This window comes from Eubalaena glacialis, chromosome 6 (assembly GCF_028564815.1).
Source record: "Eubalaena glacialis isolate mEubGla1 chromosome 6, mEubGla1.1.hap2.+ XY, whole genome shotgun sequence".
Classification (NCBI taxonomy): domain Eukaryota; kingdom Metazoa; phylum Chordata; class Mammalia; order Artiodactyla; family Balaenidae; genus Eubalaena; species Eubalaena glacialis.
The window spans coordinates 6,430,208-6,451,689 of NC_083721.1; the positions used below are offsets into that span (position 1 = coordinate 6,430,208).

The 21,482-nt window shown below is 43.1% G+C and overlaps 1 protein-coding gene and 1 long non-coding RNA gene across 4 annotated transcripts in view; one reads left to right on the forward strand and one right to left on the reverse strand.

The window, feature by feature from the left end:
• Nucleotides 1-7,598, forward strand: part of LOC133093845 (uncharacterized) — a 59,240-nt gene extending 51,642 nt beyond the window's left edge. The window contains exons 2-3 of one of the 3 annotated variants that reach the window (XR_009701320.1): nt 2,290-2,564; nt 6,017-7,598. The gene's annotated coding sequence lies outside the window, so the exon portion shown is untranslated. The remainder of the gene's footprint in view (nt 1-2,289; nt 2,565-6,016) is intronic. The other 2 variants (XR_009701319.1, XR_009701321.1) reach the window with 2 other exon arrangements.
• LOC133093846 (uncharacterized) lies at nt 588-6,305 on the reverse strand. The gene is made up of 3 exons (XR_009701324.1): nt 6,113-6,305; nt 2,283-2,548; nt 588-1,085 (listed from the first exon to the last, which is right to left on the reverse strand). It is a non-coding gene; the product is annotated as an uncharacterized LOC133093846 (long non-coding RNA).
• Nucleotides 7,599-21,482: the final 13,884 nt, after the last annotated feature.

Sequence of the window (21,482 nt, forward strand, 5' to 3'; positions counted from 1 at the left end):
TCTACTTTCCTGAAGAATGATGCTCTCCCCTGCTTGAACTTCACAGTTCGGTTTTCTCCCTTACGTGGGTAAGTTTAGATTCCTATATACTGGACCCTTGTAAATTGAAATTCCATCTTGCAAAATTTGTTGGAAAGTCGGTCTAAGGGCTGAGACTTTGATTCATTTGCTTGCTCATCCCGGGGTAGGTGTGGTCACAGCAGACGTGCCGTGGTTGGGAAACGAAGCCTGGTGGGGAGATACCAGGATCTCCCGTTTGGGATGATGGAGCATGTAAATGCAGGCTTCCCTGGAGGTCAGTGAAAGAGGCTCCTGCGTGTGGGTGTCGGCCCTCGCTAAGGACAGCCAGCTACAAAAGCAAGCAACCAAGAGCCTAGCAAATCGCTTAGCCTCTTGGTGTCTCTGTTTTCCCATCGATGACACAGAATTTACATTCCTGGAGGGTCTTTCCTGAGATTGGAGAAGACATTTGAGGGCCACCCAGGGAAAGAAGGAATGAAGTGCAGGTGCTGGGAACAACACACACGCACAGATGGGATACAGAGATGTTGGGGTAATAATCTCCAAGTAGGAAATCCAAGAACCTCCCAAATTCAGATTTTATCAGAAAGGTCATATGATCCTCAGGCAGTGTAAAGAAAAAAGAGGAAAACAAAATTAAACAAAAACATAAAGAAATCCAAGAGATAATGGAAAAAATCCAGCCAGACCCTCCCAGGGTATGAATGACCCCATGGGAGTAGACCAGGCTGCTGTTGGCTGTAGGAACGTTTCGAGCCCTTCTGGAACTTTTGAGGCTGGTGGGTAACAAAACCTTACTCAGATCTCTGTCAGTATTCCTTTCCTATGATTTTAAAGAAAGATTCCTAAGAAGCCACTGGCATACAAATTCCTTTTACCTAAACACCCCACGGGAAAACGAGTTCCCTGCTGTAGGAGGTGGCTCAGGGCTGGGTCTCTGAGGACATGGCTGCCAGCAGAAATACCACTAGGCAGGTTCCCCCCATGGTGCAGGGACAGAAAGTCTGATTTCTTATGGAGAAAGGCGTCAGAAGAGTGTGTAGAATCCTCGGCATCATATCTTTCTGCAAAACAAAAAAGGTGAAATGCCCAAGTCATCTCTGGACAGAAATCTCTAGAAAGATGATCACCTAATAATAATTAACCAGATTCTGGTCCTCTGGGGACATCTAGGTACTCAAATCTGACTTTGGTAATGTTGAGTGGAATTCTGGAAGCACAAATAAATCCTTAATTCCATGATACGGTGGCTTATTTTAAAAATCAAGTGATACATTCACCAGGTGTGAATTTTAAGTGTTAAGGTGCATTATGGGATGGCATTAGCCCTTCCTGAGAGAATGTTCCCCAAACACATGGCTGAAGACTCAAGACTGTTACCTCAAATGGCTCATCGCTCTCTACTCTCAAAAATTAAAATATATATATTTTCTCTAATTATCCGTTATACATGCCCATGGTAGAAAGCTGGAAAATTAGAGCATAGAGTAATGAATGAAATTTACAATAATAATCCCACCAGCCAAGATAGCCACTGTGAACATTTTGGTCTAGAACATGTTGATTTATATAGCTTGGATCTTACTGTATTGATTTTTTGCTTTTCTACTTAATATGGTGTATAGTATATAATGACATTTTTCTCATGTCACTGAAGATTATTTGTAAGCATGGTTTTAAAACTTTTTATTGTGGAAATGTAAAAGCATACCAGATTTGAGAGCAGTTTATCATGAACTGGAAACACTGACAATGATCGGGATGTGGACAGTCTTGTTTCTTTTAACCCCTCTAATCAACACCCTGCCCCCGAAATTATCTTGAAGCACTTTCCAGGAATCATATAATTTCATCTCTAAATATTTCAGTATGTAACTGAAAGATAAGGAAAAGACTGAGAACTTAAATAATACCAAGAAAACCACAGTACCATTATCGCATCTAAAAACAATGACAAATTTTTAATCAAATTAAAATCAAAATTTTAATCACCAAATACTCAGTCAATGAGTCAATGTTTACATTTCCCTGAATGTCTTGTGAATGTTATTTCATTTTGGACAGTTTATTTGAATTGGAATCCAAACAAAGTTGGTTCATTTAGATTGGTCCATACATCTCTCTCTTATTATTAAATTTTCTTATAATTTATTTACTGAAGAAACCAACACATTTGCCCTGTAATCTCCTAGAGTCTGACATTGCTGATTGCATCCCCATGATTTTGTCTAATGTGTTGCCCTTTTCCTTCTTTTTCTTACCCATTAGTAGTTATTGGCGTCTTCCGGTGAGTCTGCAAGCTGCAACATGCCCCGAGGAAGAATCAGCATCCTGAGAAGGGGCGTCAGCAGGACCAAGGTGGTCGCGTGTCAACAAGAAATTCCAGGTGTGGGTAATCCTGCAGGTGACTTCTCCCCTGAGGACACATGACTTCTCCCCTGAGGTTCACTCGGCACTGAACCCTGTGGTTCTCTGCCAGGAGAGGCTGCAGACATGGGCTCACAGAGGGAAGAGTGGAGGCAACATTCTAGAAAGTATAAAAGGTGGGGGTGAGGGGCGTGTGTGTATGTAAAATACCGGGATAACTGCCTTACCTCTAGGCTGGATTCTGTGGTTGAGATAGAATTAGTTTGGTGCTCAAATTTGGAATATTTGCTATTATTGATGGAACATACCTTAGATTAGTTGTAATCAAGTTTCTATGTTTGTGTGGTGACGTGGGAAGAACACTGAGTTGCGTTTGGGTCTCAGCTCCACCACCGAAGAGCAGTGTGACCCTCAGCAGCCCCCTTGTGCCTCCCAAACCTCAGTCAGTTTCTTCATCCATAAAATGGGGGCAGCAACCTTTGCTGACCTCACAGCACTGCTGGGGGTGGACAACGGCAGGGCATTTGGGAAATGCTTTGTGAATTTGAGGAACGCAAAGCGCAGTCCCCGCAGAAGGCAGGTCGGCGGGGGCTGTGACTTCCCCCATCCCCCCCCCACAGTATTTTTTAAGTGCAGAGCCCTGGGCTTTCCATGTAATATGTGTTCAACAAGCCTTTGCTGTATTGCGCTTTAAAAAAATTTTTTAAGTGAAACATTCTTCTTTATTTTTAGTAATTTTTCTTGCCTTACAGTCTACATTATCTAATAATAGTGTAGCTATTCTAGTTTTAATTTTTAAAATATATTTGTGTATATATTGCATGGTATAGTTCTGTTCTCTTACTTACATTCCATTTTCTCATAACAGTAATTCATTTTTTTATTGTGGTAAAATATACATAGCATAAAAGTTACCATTTTTACCATTTTTAAGTGTACAGTTCAGTGGCATTAAGTGTATTCACTTTATTGTGCAACCATCACCACCATTGGTGTCCAGAACTTTCCCATCTTCCCCGATTGAAACACATTAAATGCTAACTCCCCATTGTCCCCTCCCCAGCCCCTGGCAACCACTATTCTACTTTCTCTATGGATTTTATACACTAGGGACCTCATATAAGTGGAATCACATTATACTTGTTCTCATGTGATGACTTACTTCACTTAGCATAAAGTTTTCAAGGTAGTATTGAAATCCTAACATTATTAAGTCTTTCAATCCATGAACCCAAGATATCTTTCCATTTATTGGTATCCTCTGTAATTTCCTTTAGCAATATTTTATTAATTTTGACTCTATTATAAATGAAACTGTTAATTTCCTTTCTGCATTGTTCATTGTTAGTGTACTTTGTGTGATGATTTTGTATCTGGCAACTTTGCTGAATTCCTTTATTAGTTGTAACAGTTTTTCTTTGGTGGAAATTTTAGGGTTTACTCTGTATGAAATCATGTCATCTGCAAGCAGAGACAATGTCACTTCTTTCTTTCTGATTTAGATGTATTTATTTGCCACATTAAATCTTTATTAATCCCATTCTAGAACCATTCCTCAGATAGCTATATGTCAGAAAAGGAGGAAGCAGAAGCTGGGCTAAAGACTGTGCATTTGGTTAGTCTCTTCCCCACCCATAAAGGAGTGTCCTAGTTCAAGACAATTTTGACTGAGGGGCCTGGTTTAAATTAACACCAAAGCAGCTGAAAGTCTTAATTTGGGACTTAGACGCTTTGCCATGTGTCCACTGAAGCTTCCAAAGTGGAGACTGTCTGGTCAGTAAAGAAAGTGCCAGGGAACACTCTGTTGCATTAATCGCCCAAAGTTCACAGACACTGAATTCTCAGCATCTAGGAAGATGGTTGAATTAGCAATATCTCCTTTGTTGATAATCTGAACCTCCTTCTGAACCAAGCATCATTTTACGGTATTTTTCCACAAACAAGAATGGTCATATATAATTTACGTAACTTTATAACTTATATAACTGGCTAAAAATAACAGCAACTATAATACACGAATCTGGAACATTTCTCTGTATTAGAGGGGCCTGCAAGATTTGGGGAGAGAAGATGAAGTGTGATAGTAGATGGTGACCATGTCCTGGGATTTCTCTCTGCACAGCTGTGTCACTTACCTGTGTCTGTAAATGTGTGTGTGTGTGTGTGTGTGTGTGTGTGTGAGAGAGAGAGAGGCAATTCTGAGATCCACATACAGGAACTGTTTGAATGAGTCACCACGAGTTAACCTTCGTAACAAACAATCCCATTATTTTACTGGCTTAGTACAACAGAATGTACTCTGTATTCATGTGAAGTCCAGTTGGTGGTAGAAATTTGGTGGGAAGGGAGTCTGCCCCACAGCATCATTCAGGAACCCAAGCTCCTTCAGTCTTATGGCCATGCCATTCTCCAAGGCCTTGGCATCCTCTCCACTCAGTCAGCAGATGTGGGAAGAGAGCATATGAAAGATTTCCCAGAAGATTTTTCAGGGTCAGACCAGGAAGTGGCATGTGTTCTGCTCATGTTCCATTGGCCAGAACCATCACATGTCCACCTGTTTGCAAAGGGGACCGGGGAGTTGGTCCAGCTGTGTGTCTCGGAAGCAGGAGCCCCTTGGGACACAGGGCATTCTCTGTCACGCTGGCCAACCTGCAAATTGGTAAACCAAACCATCCCGGGAATGGGAAAATAATCTTTTTATTAAATCAGAGTATATTGAGTTAGTATCTATTACATTTCTGTGGGATTCAGTTGCTTTTTGACTCAGTGAAAAGACTTTTAAAATTAATATCTTGTTAATAAAGTTTTTCTCAGTGTTTGGTCTGGCTTCATAAGCCAAATTTAAATTTTCTGTATAAAGGTCTTAAGACATATACTTTTTTTTTCCTTCCAGTTTTATGGAGATATAATTGACATACAGTACTGTATAAGTTTAAGGTGTACAGCATAATGATTTGACTTCCATACATCATGAGATTATGACCGCAGTAGGTTTAGTGAACACCCATCGTTTCAGATAGATACAACATTAAAGAAATAGAAAAATTTTTTTTCTTGTGATGAGAGCGCTTAGGAGTTCCTCTCTTAACCACTTTCATATATAATGTACAACAGTGTGCATTATATTGATCGTTTGTACATGACATCCCTAGTACCTATTTGTCTTACACTGGGAGTTTGTTACCTTTTGACTGCCTTAATCTAATCCTTCCTCGCCCCTGCCACTGGTAACCACAAATCCCATCTCTTTTTCTACGAGTTTGTTTGTTTGTTCATTTTTACTTTGTCAAGAACTACAAAGGGCCCTAGATTTTACCCTACTTGTGAGCTAACAAGTCAGCCTGCCAGTTTCATAGCAAAAGACACGAAACTTCCGAGTCAGAGATGTTATTTATCTTGTTCACTGCTGTCTACTCAGTGCCTAGAGCACACTGCATGGCACACAGAAGCCTCAAGTAATAGTTAGGAAGGAATGAGTAAGTAAATATTCATTTATTATGGATTTGTTAGTATTCAAAATAAATTAATACTTACTTGCATCAGTGAATAATTATGTTACTAATGAATAAGGAAATATTATGACCTACTCTCATCAAACCCTCTACTTACACTTTGTCCTCTGTTTCAGTAAAGGACACTTCTCAGTTGCCCGGATCAAAAACCGAGGGCCACTCTCAACTCTCCCTACCAGAATGGAAATGATCACAGGCACGAAAACACCTACCAGCCAACAACGGTTCCTCCACGTGCCAGCTCCTGCTGATTTGATTCTGCTGTCGGCTTTAAGATGGTGGAAGGAACGATGGAATGCAGGCAGCCACTAGAAAGCCAAGAGACAAGGAAACAGATTGTCCCCAGCGCTTCCAGAAAGAACCAGCCCTGCTGAGACCTCGTTTTTGGTGCTATCCATGTCAGATGTCTGACCCCCGAATTGTAAGATGACACATTTGTGTTGTTTTAAGCCACTGTGTTTATGGTCATTTGTTACAGCAGGAAATCAACACACAGGAGAGAGGGGGCTCACCAGGAACCCACCCCTACCCCTGGGAACTGGCCAAGGACTCTGATGACGTCCTGAAACGTTTTGTTTTGTAGGATGAGCACAGAGGGGGAAGGGGTGTTTCATGGATGGTCAGGAGCAGGAACTGGAGAGCCTCTGAAAGAGGTTTCCAGGCTAGGCTGGAAGGAGCCAGAAGGGAGCATCCTGGTTTCTCCGTCCTTGTTGTTGAGAATCTTCAGTGTGTACGGAAGGGCATGGGGACAGGTGGGGAAGGGAGAGGTTAAAATTAGCACACAGGTTAAAAAAAACTTAGCAAGCAGGTGCATAGCTGTGCAATAAAACCAAACCCTCCTCCTGCCCTTGGGAGCAAAGGACTTTTCTTTCCTTTGCAGGGGACCTTCCCAGCTTCTTTCACCTCCACGACTGAGATCTCTGCAGCTTGCGTGAGGTCCATCTTTCCGGCTCTGTTCTGGCTGCTGAGATAGTAGCTTTTTCTTTTTTTTCACTTTCTTTTAAATATTCTTTTCTTCTCCTGATTGCTTCTCCCTCAAGTTTTTCCAGCAGAACTTGGAATTTAATAAAGGGGAAAAAAAAGACAGATGAGACTTAAAATTGGGATGTTCTAAATTTCTAAAAGGAGACTATCGAAAAGGAAAAATGTTCAAGTAGCATCTAAACGGGAGGAAAGAGAAACAAATGAAATGATCGTGCAATAGGTGTGGATGGTCAAGAATTGAGCGGTCCCAAACGAGTTACCCATCGGTGACTCTTGTCTCCCAGAGAGAGATGGATGGATGGAAATACAAGATAAAGGAAGGTCGAGTTTTTCGCATAAACATTAGAAAGGCCTAAGGAAGGATGCACACTTCACAAACCTGATGGTTTGATTTCCCTATTCTGATCCTTGGTCTTCTCTTTGACGTCTTTTCTCAAAGCTGCATCATATTAGAAAGAAGAAATGGCTCTTGGAATTCTGCACTTCCTTTCTCGTACTTCCTGAAATAGCAACCCCAGTAATGTAGGTTGCAGTCTTGGAGCACAGACCACATTTTCTTCCACAGCACAGCCTCATGGTATTTTGTGTCCTGTCCATTTTTCACCTGATTCCAAATATGTATATGGTCCTTATGGTTGAAAGAGACAGTGTTTCAGGTCTTATGCATGTATACATTTCTGAAAAATGCAGACTGCTTTGTCTTCACACCCAACGTTAAAGAACTTGTATGGACTTGTCAAGTGACTTTGTGGATTATTATTCAGGAGTCATCCTCTCTAAACTTGCTTAGAAGTTATGAAATGTCTCTTGATATTGGTAATCAGCCTGTGCGTTTGAGCTGACAAGTGGCCTCAATACAAAGATGTTTCCAAACAGATGCGTGTAGACGGGTTCCCTGATGCCTTCCGCCACTCATTAGAGCTTTTATTTGCAGTTGTTTTTTGATCACTTATCAGTTGTGTTAATTATGCTTTGTTAATTTGTTCAAGTTTCATATTTGCTGTCATGTATAATCATAACATTGTCATAAAAGCCAATAATTTGTAGGTGATGGCAGATGGTAGGGCTCCAAATGGGTGCCAGAGAGAGAAATGAATTTATAGATCACATCATGATGTTTTTGTCTTTAAAGTTCCTTTCTTGTTCTCTTGCAAAATCTTTTTTTTTTTTTTTTTTGGTGTGTTTGTCTAGAGGACACGAGCCTTTGAAATAATTTTTCTCCAGGATGTCTCTCTGGTGCCAACTCTCCATGATGACTGTTGAAAACACCCTGAGATGTTTTATATAAAAAAACCAAAACCCAATAATAGTAATAAAATTACTGGAAGCAAGGGTAGAGATCAGCCAAGGCAATTAAAAAGTTTCTGAGTAGCAGAGCAGTCATTTCTGCAGTTGCAATTCCAATCATGTTGGAAATTGTCATTGTCTTGAATCCCTTTGATGAGAAATCTCTCTGGGTCGCTTGTAATGCCTCTGGTATGAGTGTCTTGGAAAAACAAGTGTAATTTCTGGCTTCCCTTGGGGAGGGGGAAGATGGAATATTTTTTGCTTTTCTTGAACAGTGTGTGATTTTGCCAGATTCCCTCTGTGAAGCTTCAGATGGCATCGATGTGATAAATGGCTACATGGTTCTGCAAATAATTTGAAATCCCAGGGAAATTCTCCTGGGTTGGCAGGAAGAGGGGGTCTGTGCCACCTTTTGGGAAAGTAGATATTTGAGATGAACGGGATCCCCACCAGAGTACACACATATATCATGCCAGTTGCCCACCTAGAAAGGGCACACCAATAAGACATTGACCATCTCACAGTGGGGATATTGACCAATCTCTCAGTCCTTGGACATGGCTGAACTCTCCTTTTAAGACCTGCCTGCAGAGAATGCGGGTCTGTCCCGCACCTAGGACTTCAGAAAGTTGGCAGACAGCTTCAGTTATGTTGGGGAAGCATCCAGATGAAGGTTTCCCCTGGGGCTCTTGTTCTGACTTGAAATTACTAGAGTCATTTACTCATCTGGGAAGCTGAGCACCTTCCAATGGGTGGAAATGGCATCTGAATGTCTCCTTGTTTGGATCCTGGCTACCATCACTGTAGATCTGTGGTTTCTTGTGGGAGGCCAACCTCCTCGTGGGGCCTCTCGCTGCCAAGACATGGCCAATTTTAGGGCCTGGGACACCCCCTCCAGAGACTTGAGTATGTGCTGATGGGAGGAGAAGGAGGGATTTGTCCCTTTCTCCCTCGACCCTTTTTGGGCTGACCTTTTCCTGGAGGAGGGGATAGCGGATATTACCGTTCCAGAGCATCACAGAACAAGCACTTGTTCTAGTTGCCTCATCAGATTCCCAAGAATCTCAACATCCTTGAAAGAGATCCTCTTAATCTGTGGAGTCTTTCCCCTGGAATTTCATTGAGGGAGACCAGTCAATAAGGACTGAGCCAGCAGTTAAATCAGATCTGTTCAGATTTTAAGCACTTTGGGAATGCCCTGAGACTCTGCCTCCACGGCCTTGCCCCTCCTTGGGCAGCCTCCACCTAGCAAAGACCAGGATTGGGGAGATCTTTATGGGCCATCCTTGAAACCCCACAACTATTTTTTTTTCACATACTGTAAAAGTCATCCTTTTAAAGGGCACAATCCAGTGTTGTTTTTTTAAATTTTATTGGAGTCCAGTTGATTTACAACGTTGTATTTGTTTTAGGTGTACAGCAAAGTGTTCAGTTATACATATACATATATTCATTCTTTTTCAGATTCTTTCCCCATATAGGTTATTAATATTGAGTAGAGTTCCCTGTGCTATACTGTAGGTCCTTGTTGGTTATCTATTTTATATGTAGTAGTGTGTGTATGTTAATCCTAACCTGCTAATTTATTCCTCCCCCTATCCCCCTTTCCCCTTTGGTAACTGTAAGTTTGTTTGCTATGTCTGTGAGTCTCTTTCTGTTTTGGAAATAAGATCATTTGTACCTTTTTTTTTTTTTTTTAAGATTTCACATATAAGTGATATCATATGATATTTGTCGTTCTCTGTCTGACTTAACTTCACTTAGTAGATAATCTCTAGGTCCATCCATGTTGTTGCAAATGGCATTATTTCATTTTTTTATGGCTGAGTAATATTCCATTGTATATACGTACCACATCTTCTTTATCCAGTCATCTGTCGATGGACATTTAGGTTGCTTCCATGTCTTAGATATTGTAGATAATGCTGCAATGAACATTGAAAACCCCACAATGATTGCTAGCCCCCTAGGTGCAAGGAGTTCTGGAACTGAAGAGCATGCCTGCGTTCCTGAGGGGCAGGAGGAAAAGTACCTTCTTGCTGGTGAGTCTATGGCACACTTTTCCTGTAAAGGGCCGAATAGCAGGTTTTTAAAGCTTTGCTGGTCATCTAGACAATGACTCAACGCTGCCATTATAGCATGAGAGCAGCTATGGGTGATACTTAAATGAGTGGTCACAGCTGTGTTCCAATAAACATTATTTGCAAAAACAGGCAGTGGGCTGCAGTTTGCTGATTTCTGGTCTATAGTAACTCTCTCTTCCCACTGAAAAAGAACGGCAGGGCACTAATTAGTTTCTCAATGTCTCAGCTTATGGAATATAAAAGCTCGATTATATCACACTCTGGTAAGAACAGAGCAGACAGAGGAGGGCGGGAAGTGCTGGTGGAGCATGGGGGAGGGGCCCCTGATCTCCCCCACATGGGGGCTAAGTTTGGGGGAAAAGACTTGGAGGGTGGAGAGGGTCAGTGAGCTTCTCAGGTGTCGTGGTGCCAAGATGGGTTTTGAGGATGAAGTGGGAGTTTCAGGAGGTCAAAGCCAGAAGGGGATTCAGGGAAAAGCAATGGCAGGTGCAAAGGCACTGAGACACAGCAGAGCTGGAGTATGCGGGGCGCCCACGTGCTCTGGTGTGTCACTGCCTAGGTCAAGGACGGGGGGGTAACTTCAATAGCAGAGGAGGCTGGTGAGTCAGGCCAGGACCAGGTCATGAATGGTTTCCTGCCTTATGCAAGGAATGTGGGCTTTTTCCTATTACTGCTTCAAAGCCACTGAGTTCTAGGCAGGTGACAGACGTGATCAGAAATGGGAGGGTGATGAGAAGGGGAGATGGGAGGAAGGTGGGATGCCCATGCTTGGCCTTGGCCCAAGGACCCTTGGATGAGTTCTGAGTCCTCTGCAGGTTTGGTCCAGGGTCTGGGTTAGTGACCCCCCAGCACCCCCTATGTTCAGCCACTTGTGTTTGTGTGATCTCGGGTTGGCCAGCAGATGCTTCACCTGGTGTGTGTCTCAGCGTTTTCATCTGGGAAATGGTGCCAGTGTTCCTCCTCCGATGACAGAAAAGCATTTCATGGTTTGATGGTTAGTTTCATGTGTCACCTTGGCCTGGCTATGGTACCTAGTTATTTCATTAAATGATAATATAGGCGCTGCCGTGGGGATATTTTTTAGGTATGATGCTGATTTAACCTCAATGATCGGTTGATTTTGTCAGGGAGATTACATTATCCTCGATGCTGTGGATGGGCCTCGTGCAGTCAGTTAATAGGCTGTAAGAGCACATCTGAGGCTTTCCCGAGGAGGAAGAAATTCTACCCATGGACCGAAATTCTACCTTCAGTTCCTGCCCGAGAGTTTCCAACCTGCCCTACAGATTTCAGACTTGCCCAGCCAGACCACACAACTGCATATGCCAATATATGCCAATTCCTTGAAATCAATTAATCCATCTGCCTGTTTGTCTCTAAACACACACACACACACACACACACACACACACACACAGCTGGTTCTGTTGCTCAGAACCCTCAGCTGATACACGTGGTAAGAACAAAACTGAGATGTAATTGTGATGATGAGTTTAATTAACAAAGTGAAAGTTTAATGATGTTTTCCACTGCAAAGGTAGAAAAAAAAGCCTGTCTTGAATGGAAAAGGTGGACATATTTTTGGTTCTTCTGTTTTCATCCCAGGGGTCATTCAGAGACACTGAGACTTCTGTTAACCTAGAAATGTATTAATGGGCCCTTCTGCCTGCCCCCCCCCACCCCAGTTTGGCTGTACGGGCCTTGGAGATGTTCACTTACGATTCCCAGGTATGAATCAAGACACTCCAGGCATCATAGACGCTTGCCTAATTCCAGCTCTGCAGGTGAGATTACGCCCTGTCATGCACACCCCAGTAGGGCTTTGTGGGAAAATCCAGTGGTGTGTTTAGGCATTATTCACTCTTGCTAATGAGTAAGTCATCTTGTGTAGACAACAGAGCTGGTCTGGGGAAGCGACTCCAGGGGCTCAGAAGAAAGTTATGAGCCATGTCGGGTCTGAACCTTAAAGTAAATTACCTGGTTGGCGCCCAGGCTAAGTGCCAGGCAGGGGGCCTGGCACAAGCTACTGGGCTGGGTCTTTTCACAGAGAGTGGCTGTGATGAGTTACCCCAATGCCAGCTCATAGAAACACAGTCCAACAAGTGTTTCAGTTCTCACAGGCAGAAACCTCTGTGCAATCTGGCCGATGGCCTATGGACAAGAAGGGGATTTCTGGGAACTGAGGTGGCAGAGGGCAGGGAGGGTGGCAGTCTAACTGCAGAGTGCAGAGAGCCCAAAGGGCACTGCTGCCATGGCCCAGAGGGCTGGGACAGAGATGAAAGGCCCTCTGGTGCCCACCATTTTGGAAAAGTCCACACCTTCTATCGGAGGAAACACCAGAGACCTGGGGCGGGAGCTTGCTTACGGGAAGAAGAAACGTTCTTGAGTTTCAGTTGCTGGTTCGGGATTTTGAGCGCCCAGCTTGAAGCAGAACCGGGGGTGAGACCAGATGCCAAGAAGCCAGATCCAACGAGGGCTGTGTCGACTCTGGAACATCAACAATGGTGCCACTGCCAGCACGTGCTAACGGAGGTCAGCCCATGGTCACTCCTCAGCAGCTCCCACCCAGTGTTTAAGGGCAAGAGTTGGAGGAAGATGTGAATTCATGCTAAGAGGAAAGAAGGGGATGAGCACCTCCCCCAGAAAAGATCAACCCTAAACTGCCAAGGATTAGGGAGTTCCAAGCTTTGTTCCTGTGGCTAAACCTCTGACTAGGGCTTCCAGATTTAGCAAATAAAAATACAAGATGCCTGAAAAAATGGTGCTGGGACAGCTGAATGTCCACATGCAAAAGTATGAAGTTGAAGTCCTTCTTTATATCATGTACGAAACTTGCTCATCGATCTAAACGTAAGAACTAAAAGTATAAAACTATTAGAAGAAAACAAAGGGTAAATCGTTGTGACTTTGGGTTAGGTAAAGCCTTCTTAGGTAGGACGCCAAAAGCATAAGCAACAAAAGAAAAAGTAGATAAATTAGACTTCATCAAAATTGAAAATGTTTGTACTTCAAAGGACACAATCAAGGAAGTGAACAGACAACTCACAGAATGAGAGGAAATATTTTCAAGTCATATATCTGATACAAGTATAGTATTCAGAATATACAAAGAACCCCTAAACTCAAAAATAAAAAGATAAACAACCCAATTGAAAAATAGGCAAAGAATCTGAATAGATATGACTTCAAAGAAGATACACAAATGGCCAGAAAACACATAAAAAAATGTTTGTTAGCCATTAGGAAAATGCAAATCAAAACCACAGTGAGATAACAAGCACTTCATACCCTCCAAGATGGCTATAATAAAAAAAGCCCAGAAACTAATAAGAGTAGGAAAGAAGTGGAAAAATTGGAACCCTGTATATTGCTGGTGGGAATATAAAAAAAAAAATCAATAGTTTAGCTGCTGTGGAAAATTCTCAAAACGTTAGAGTTATCATATGACCCAGTAATTCCACTCCTAGGTATACAACCAAGAGAAATGAAAACATATATCCACACAAATACTTGTGCACCAATGTTCACTGCAGCTTTATTCGTAATAACTCAAAAATAGAAACAGCTCAATGTTTATCAGCTGATGTTCGGGTGAATGAAGTGTGTTATATCCGTCAAATGGAGTAGTATTTGGCAATAAAAAAGAACGAGGTACTGACATGTGTTACAACATGGATGAACTTGGAAGAAATGATGCTGAGCGAAGTATGTCAGTTCTAAAAGACCATGTATTGCAAGATTTCGTCTATACAAAATGTCCAGAATAGGCAAATAGTAGAGTAGTGGATGTCAGGGGCCGGGGAGTGGGGTTGGGTGCAGGGGGTAGAGCGTGACCACTAATGGGCGTGGGGTTTCTTTTTGGGGTGATGAACATGTTCTAAAAAAATTGATTGTGGTGATGGTTGCACAACTCTGTGAATGTACCAAAAAACCATTGAATTATATTCTTTAAATGGGTGAATTGTATGGAATATAAATTATACCTCAATAAAGCTGTTAAAAATACAAAATGCATAGTTAAATATGAATTTCAGATACATTGTGACTAACTTTTAGTATAAGTGTGTTTCTTGCAATGTTTGGGATATATTTATACTAAAAAATTCGTCATGTTTATTTGAAATTCAAGCTGCAACAGGCATCCTGTATTTTATGTGGCAACCTCACACCTGAGTGCACTGCAATCATGTGAGAATAACTTTGAGAATGATTAATGCTGGGGGGGGCGGGTCACTATTTTTTAACTCCCCCACCACCAGGCTACCTGGAATCAGAGACCAAATCAGCCTGGAGGCTCCTGATCTCATAGCCCAGAGGTGGTTCCAGCTCTCTGAACGCCCTGTCTTGAAAGGTTTCCCGAGTTACTTCTAAATAGTTTGTTATCTGTTTTGCCAGCCAGGGAGGGTTTTCCTGGAAGCTCTCAGGGCTCCTACCGTGAATGAGCAGGGCGTACAGGTTATCTCTTTTCTGCATCTCGTCCTGTAATACAGGCGCATATTTCCTGTCACCTTGTTTGGTATCAGGGCAGGCCCCATGGCTCTTCTGGTTACTTTCAGATCAGTGAAAATTCTCTGGGCATCTTATTTCCCTCAAGGTCTCAGATTAGTAATTAGCACATGTCCAGCCCCATGTACTCATGAAAACCCCTCACTTCACTCCTTCGCCAGCCTTGGGAAAGGGAAACAGGGAAGGGGGCTGGTTCTTCTTTCTTTACTCTGCCAGCCAGCTCCTTCCTAACTGCCCTTCCCCACTGGGGCATTGACTTCTCCAGGGAGGGGGAGAGGCAGGACATGTTCTACTTTTCTGGTACCAATGTGGAGCTGGTCTTGGAGGGTTTTTCAATTAGATTTTCTCATGTTCTGTACCAATCCATGAGAATTTTTGGATTCTATGTTTCTATGTAGCTGTCTGCTTTATTCTTATAATAGGTACATTGGTCACCAATTAAATATTGGACTTTTTGATCCCCTCCTCCATGTTTCCATCCCTGCCCTTTTTGGCCAAAAGCCTGCTTTCGGTTTTAGGGTTCATTGGATTCGCTGGCAAGATAATCACTTGTCTCACACAAATAAACAGCTTCAATCAAATCTTTAATAGAAGGTGATTTAACTTAATTTCAATATACAATCATTAAAAGGAAAGGAATAAGAATATTAACAGAGTATATAACAGAGCATACATCACCGAATTGGGCTGACACCTATTTCCAGATCCAAGCAGCAGCTGGGAAGTCCCTTGAACAACAATCTGGAGTCCCAGTTGGGAAGGTCCCAGGTGGTGCATCCACCCCACGGGTGACACTTCAGAGTGCTGTCCAAAGGAGTCCTGCTTTTAACGCTGATGACTATCAGCTTGCGTGCAAATATGTAGCTCTGGCTGTTATTGCAAATGCTTTGATACTTTAGTTGTAAGTCTCAGAATATTCCCTGATCCCCGGGAACTAGCCAGATCCCCAAGGCCCAAGAAGATTCATGACTTACTCCCTTCTTTATCTGTTGGTTCCCAAGACTTGCTAACACCATTTCTGCTGACCTGCATGTAGTCTAGCAGTTCGGCATGTAGCTCTTTCAAGGTCTTTGTTTAGTCAAAGGCCTATTGTTTCCTCTGAAGCCTGAACAAGACTATTTTACTAGCTTCCCCAAAATGCCTTCAGATCTTCTGGTCAAACCTCTGCTCTAGGGATGGGTGGCCAAGCCATCTGGGCTCACACCTGGGGGTGGATGTGAATCGCCCATCTGGAGGAGTGCTGAGCTCTGGCTTGGGACCCACAGTCCCCAGAGGGTCATCCTTGTGGTCACCAGGCTTGAGTGGAGGCCTCCTGCTTGGAGGTCATCTGACTTTGGAAACACCAGGAAATTCTAGATCATTCTCTCTACTCAGTGCTGTTGGGTACTGGTCTATGTTACTGCCACACACACACACACACACACACACACACACACACTAATAATTTATGGCGTGTGATGCAATTATCTCAGGTTTGCATGGCTTTTAACCTGCTAACAACCACCAAGAGAAAATGTTGTGTCCTCCTAAGGCAGGTCCCCATATATTGTCTGGCAAGAAAGATAAGCAATGGCTTCTCTGCGACATTCAGGTGATAGGATGATAGTGTGTCATCTGCATCATCTGCACTTGCTCAGTAGGGGGTGAACTCAGGTCTCCTTCCCAGCTGCTGCGGCCCCAAGACATCCTCCTGAGAATTGTTCTGGAATTTTTCTCAGAATAGTCACCTCCTCAGATGAGTACAGAGGGAAGACATGAAGTCAGCCTTGCTTTTACTGAGACCTGAGGGGAAGATGTCTGGGCATCGGTGTCATCAGAGAGCCTGGATACAGGGACAATCTCCAGGGCCAGGGCCGGGTGGAGGGCACTGTGGGGGGTGGCAGGGATGTGGGCAGGTACCTGTCCACCGTTGCTCATCAGCATCACTCAGAGTGACCAAGAGGTGGAAGCAGCCCAAGTGTCCATCGATGGATGACTGGATAAGCAAACTGTGGTCCATCCATAGGATTATCCAGCCTTACTCCTTATTATGAATATTATTCACCCTTCAGAAGAAGTGAAATTCTAAAACGTGCTCCAACAGGGATGAACCTTGAGGACGTTAGGATAAGTGAAATAAGCCAGTCACAGCAAGACAAATTCTGTAAAGATTCTACATGATATGAGGTGCCTTGAGTAGCCAAACTCATAGAGACAGAAAGTAGAGTAGTAGGTGCCAGGGGAGAGGGGAGGGGATGGGGAGTTACTGCTTAATGGGACAGGGTTTGAGCTTGGGATGATGAAAAAGTTCTGTGAATAGAGGGTGGTGATGGTTGTACAATCATGAGAATGTGCTTAATGACACTGATCTCTACACTTAAAAATGGTCAAAATGGTAAATTTTGTGTTGTGTGTACTCTGCCACAATAATAAAAAAAAAAAAAAGGCAAAAAAAAGACACTATGAGGAACGACCTCCCCTCCTGCCCTGGGAGGAACTTGAAATGGTCCTTCCAAAGTGCTGGATGCACCATGACAGGGGGCTCTCTTCTCATTCAGCTTCTCAGCTGGGCTTTGCATCCTCCCCTCTGAGCCCAGAAGAAGGAGCAAGTCTTCTCTCTGTCCTGAGGTCAAGATGCTTAATTTGCAGTGGAACCTCTATTCTCAAGAATAAATTCTCTCTTGCCCACAAATACTTGTTCCAAGTGGAAAACCAAGTGCCAGGCTGATCCAAGCCCTGTTACACAGCTCCCTTCCAAGGCTCACTCTAGCCCCGTGTCAGTTAAGTGACTTGCCTGAGGTCATGCAGCTAGACAGTGCTGGAAGCTGAAATTGAACCCATGTCAGCCTATCCCAAGGCCCATGGTCTTAACCACTGTTCTTTATGGCCATTCATTTTTCAAAACTCAGCTCTGATTCCCATTATCTCTGAAAGCATCTCCGGGCTGGGAGCGATCAATATCACAGCTGCCTGCTGTCCCTCTGCATCATCATAACAAGCAGGCCAGCCTCTCTGTGAATCCCTGGAGCCTTCAATATGAGCATGATGCTGTCTGAAGTCCCTTTGAGTGTGATGCACGGAGAAAAATGACTTCTGCTCTGCTAGGGAATCAAAATATTAAAGGAAGATTATGTCTTTCACGGCTGGGAGCAACTCTGATTTTTCTATGGTTCCTGTCTTTCATTGGTTTGTGCTTCATTAGTCTTTTGGGAATATCTTAATTCTACAGTGTTCTGAGCAAGGAACAGATTTAGTTGGCATGGCTGACATTGTGCAATTAGACAAACTCCTGCTGATTACTGAACTGGGGAAAGTCATCTGAGCCCAGCGGAGCAAAATTCCAAGTTGTCCTTTGTCCTTCCACATGTGTCTGCGCCAATAGTATAGCACATTAAAATGAACAGAAGAATTTTTGTTCAATAAATAAGACCAGTTCAGTAAAGAAGATAAGGCAGACATGCAAATGTCACTCTAGGAGAAAGTATTTGTAATATCTAAAACTGACAGAAGATTAAAATTGAGATGAAATGATACAAAAAAATTCTTAGAAGTTGTCAAGAAAAAGATTGACTCTATCTTGCTAACTTGTGTTCTTGCTTCCTGATTTAACGGTAAAAAAAATTTAATGGTTGAAAATATTTAGGCCAGGGAAGACCTGAGTCTTAGTGTGTGATGTTGTGACTGAAAATATCCAAAATTTTAGTGTATTTTCTCTAATTGATATATTGATACAGAGAGGCCACATGATGTAGTAGAAAGACCATGTTATGGTCTGAATGTGTCCCCCCAGATTCCTGTGTTGAAGCCCTGACCACTGGTGTAGCTGTATGGGAACTGGGAGCTCTAAGGAAGTAATTAAGGTTAAACAAGGTCGTAAGTGTGGGACTCTTCTCTGAGAGGATTAGTGTCCTTGTAAGAAGAGACACCAGCGAGCTCGGCTGTTTGCAAGCCAGGAAGAGAGCTCTCATCAGAAACCGACAATGTGACACCTTGATCGTGGACTTCTTCTCAGCCTCCAAAATTAGGATAAAATAGGGACTTCCCTGGTGGCGCAGTGGTTTAGAATCTGCCTGCCAATGCAGGGGACATGGGTTCGATCCCTGGTTCAGGAAGATCCCACATGCCGCGGAGCAACTAAGCCTGTGTGCCGCAACTACTGAGCCCACATGCTGCAATTACTGAAGCCCGTGTGCCTAGAGCCCGTGCTCCACAGCAAGAGAAGCCACCGCAGTGAGAAGCCCGTGCACCGCAATGAAGAGTAGCCCCCACTCGCCCCAACTAGAGAAAGCCTGTGCGCAGCAAAAAGACCCAAAGCAGCCAAAATAAACAATAAAATAAAATTTAAAAAAATAAAGTGCTTTAAAAAAACAAAATTAGGATAAAATAAATTCCTATTGTCCAAGCTGCCTGGTTTGTGATATTTTGTTATGACAGCCTGAGAAGACTAATACAGACCAATAGTTTGGGACCAGAAGAAATTAGTTTGGAATACCGGTTCTTTCACTTTGCTGGTTGACCTTGGACAAGTTACTTAATCTTTCTGAGCTTGACAAGTAACACAGGATCAATGTACCTTGTTGGTAGGTTTGTTATTAGTTAGAGATAACATTTGACACAGAGTAGACACCCAATAGGGTCTAATTCAATTGTAGGATATGCCCTAAGCCAGTTTTCTTTCCTAAAAGCCAATCCTTGCCCAGCCCTTGAAGTGTGAAACACTGAATATTTGGTAACTTGGAGGATATGTGTTATTGGAATTGACAAGGCAAAGGGGACACTTTTCCAAATGCAATGTGTATTTCTGTATTCTTTTCATTGTTAGATATTGGCACACAATCCTCTTGGGAAGAAACCAGTTCACACCACTACTAATGACCACACTGGTGGTCATTACTGGTCTAAACTCCCCAGTGAGGCTCTGAGGAGCTGGAAACTTACAAATAGAATCCAACCTCTTCCCTTAGACCCGACCAAGAGAAATGCATCTTCGCCCCAAGGGAAAATGCTTTTAAAAGAGCCTATTTACTTAAAATGTGGTGAGCACTTTCATGCCAGACACACACAACCAATATTTAACTAGACACTAACTACTAATTCTAAGGTGAGTCTTTGTGAAGGTGTCAAGAACACTGAGAATTAGACACTTAAATGTTGCTCCAATACCTGGTTCCTGCAATCTTTGTGTGGATTGGAGGAGGTGGCATGTCTTTGCCAAAATTGATCTTACTGGTGACAAGTCTCAAAGATGCTTCTGCAAAGGTTGGAAAACTGTCACTCAACATCCCCCAAATCCTTAGGTTTAGAGTTTCTACTGAGCCTGAATTTTTGTGCGCTTGGTACAGTCACTGCTTTCCAAGCGTGGGACCATATTCCAATGCTCTAATTATCAATTTTTTGGATGAACGTGTGGGAAGAGTCCAGAAATTCCTTTGTGATTTTTGTTACTGTGGATTCCAATGGGGCAAAATGTGGAACTGGAGAATTTATGTCGCCTTTTTAAGCTATAAAATAGATAATACTGACATTTGATCCATCAAACAGTTGGGACAACCCATGATGAACCTACTTTAAAATCGAAGATAAGCTTCTTTTCTTCCTGGAAAGGACAACCCTCTGCCCCTTGATTATCCTCCTCCTCATTAGTCATGGAGACTTTTGTTCAGTGCTTAAAATTACAGGCTCATCTACATTCCTGAAAGGCCATATCAATTGTAGATGTCTTGAGGCGTTGGCCATTGAGGATTCCACATTTACTGCGTCATTGCCACGGGCTTTTCTAACCCCCATTCTAAGCTAATGGACTTCACGGGCAACTAAACTAGGAGTGGAGAAAGTGGTTGGTAAGAAAATATCCTGAGGATGAAAAACATTTATCAGGCACCCCTGTGAACTGCTTATCGGTTCGTTGATAATGTGTCAGTGTGCTGTTCTCTTAGAACCTCTTGGGCAGAATGCAAACGACTTGGCCTGACATGACACCTGGGTTCCTGGCATTGGCTCTGATCCTGAAAAACACATGAGGGGTGAAATAGCTAAGAGGTACCCGACATTCCGTGGCAGGTGACAAAGAGCATCATTCAAGAATCCACATGGGAAGGCTAGCCCAGGAGAGGAATTTCTTGAAATTGTACATCTCTTCTTACTATATAAAGTGATTTAAAAGCATTGGTCATCTGAACGACTGGCAGCAGAATTCTTCTCAAGGAGGAAATCGTCGTGATATTTGGAAAACACCATGACACTTGAGGTAGGAGAAAGACCCATTGCTTTTTCAGAGATGAGAAGAGGAGGATGAGAAAAGAGGGGGGAGGAGAGAGAGGTCAGGGGACGGGGGTGGTGGTGTTGCGGCGGCTGAGGCTCTGCAGTTGGAGGTTGTTTTGCAGGTGAACTTCAGTTTGAACCTTCTCCATCTCTCTGGCCACCAATCTGCAGTGAAGCCAGTCACCCCTAACGGGTGTTCTGTGCGAGTTGGTTTTGTGCGAGTGTGCACGCCCGTTCATGTACATGTGTCCTCTCATGTGTATACCTCTCCGTGTGTGTTCATGCACGCACACATGAATAGCCAGGCATGCTCGTGCCCACACGTGCACGCATTTGCTGTGCTCGGCTTTTCTTTCTTGTTTCTGACATTCTTTTTTAAAATATTCTTTTCCATTATGGTTTATCACAGGGTATTGAATCTAGTTCCCTGTGCTACACAGTAAGACCTTGTTGTTGATCCATTCTCTATAAAATCGTTGGC